Here is a 2,068-nt window from a genome sequence, read left to right on the forward strand (position 1 = left end):
GAGAGAGAGAGAGAGAGAGAGAGAGAGAGAAGGTAGCCGGAGCGTATGGAGTGGAAGTCGACGAGACCGAAAGTACCGACTTGACATTCTTTTAGGCTAACCGCCTACTTAATTAAAACAACATTAAGCCGGCCGGCTTATGCCGTGAACGACGCTGTCCATGGACCGTGCAACAGACAGACGAAACGAGAAAGAGTTGCTGCGGAACGCGAACGAGTGGGTAGGAGAATGGGGGAAAGTAAGGGAGGGCGGTTGCAAAGCGGCTTTTAAATCTTGAGCTGCAACTGCAGCTGCCGATGCGCCGCCACATCGCGGCTCGTAAACCCCGCGTGCGTCTCTTATTAAATTAACTATGTCCAATCGATTCGTGGATATTTTGTTGATATTTTGGAATCACAAATTCTGGGATCAAAACAGACGGAAAGGTGACTTCACGACGCGTTTCTTCTAATGAGGATGTCACAGGGGCGAGAAATTTTCTTCTTTTTTTTTATTGTCGTTGGCGCTATGATATCATCAAATTTATATACTGCGTGTCGCAAGCTGGGTGGCTTACTAATTTACGCGCACCTGCCATGTCGACGGATTGAGCAACCGTGTCACATACGTTATTGTAGTTTGGCAACATTTCGCCATGTATCAGAACGCCTCTGCTATTACAGCGGCACTTAATACACTTTCGGAGATGTGCGAAAAGCCGAGGAATACAATGTAAAAATGACGGGAAAACAAGTTAATTCACGTGTCAACATATAAGAGCTTCGAGAATTATGTCACACCTACGTGCAGTTTATTTATCATCTGGCATTCGTTCAAAGATTTCCGCGTTGTATTAAATCAAATAATTATTAGACGCAAGTACAGAGAGATAATAAGGACATTCGTATGATATAAAATTTCACGTAACTATCTCTTTAAAGATATCTGCATATTTTCATATTTAGGACTAAATATGTTCGATTTTAATAAATTCGATCATTCACATTAGCATTACACTGAATCAGTGCACATTAAAGGTTGCTTTATGTACAGTATCTAAATGTAGTGACATAATAAATCAACTTTCATAATGAAATATACATATATACTTTACACTGAAAGAAAAGCTTGGCTGCTATAGCAAATTAGATGGTAAAATAGCATTTTTAATTAGCTGCAGCAGCCAATTTTTGGTTGTGTTAGCCTATCCGCAATGTCAGTATAAGATTTCAATATTCAGCCAATCTTTTCTTTCAGCGTATTAAATGTAACGATGTCATTATTGCTATTATTGGGCATAATCGTTTAAAATATTTATATGCTTTTACATTTGATTTTGCTACTTTTTATGTATAGCAACTCTCTAAATTCTTGGAGTAGAATCTCATACTCTAAACATTGAAAACATTGAAAACTGAACCACTCTTCTTCAAGATTGACCTCAGTTTTTATTTCTTCAAGAGTAAGAGTTCACTCGTTAAAGTGATAATTCACTGTAAAAGTTTTAAAGAGTTAATTTAATGTAATACAAATGATCGAATTTGCTACATATGTTTTGTCTGTTCCAAGGAGAAACATACACGTGATGTTAGCTAAGCGACAAATAGGACACACTTCGCGTTAATAATGAAAAGAGACATGAAACACGCATTTGATTCATATGTACGTTTCTAACATCTTTGAGAGCAGTTTAGGCAGCTTCACAAAGTCCTTTGTCCTCTTACACCCTGAACAATCTAAAGCGATTAAATCCGCGTCCAATTACACGTCCAGCTCCTTTGATAGCGCTCGATTTCCCATTCAGGTAGTACACGTGGACGCGTTTCCGCGAAGTCAAGCTATGTCGTTTACCATATGCACCGTACTAGTGGCAATTGGTAATGAGCTAACAACTCTTGGTTCGCTAGAAATAGCGTGCACACGAGACTAGCCAATTAAATGGAATGGCGAGAGGCTCTCTTCACGGTCGTGACACTTAGCGGCCTTAAGTAGCGAGATTTAGATGCGGCAGGTGCTTTCTCTCTCTCTCTCTCTCTCTCTCTCTCTCTCTCTCTCTCTCTCTCTCTCTCTCTCTCTCTAGTCCTCTCGT

Source organism: Atta colombica, unplaced genomic scaffold, assembly GCF_001594045.1.
Source record: "Atta colombica isolate Treedump-2 unplaced genomic scaffold, Acol1.0 scaffold238, whole genome shotgun sequence".
NCBI lineage: Eukaryota > Metazoa > Arthropoda > Insecta > Hymenoptera > Formicidae > Atta > Atta colombica.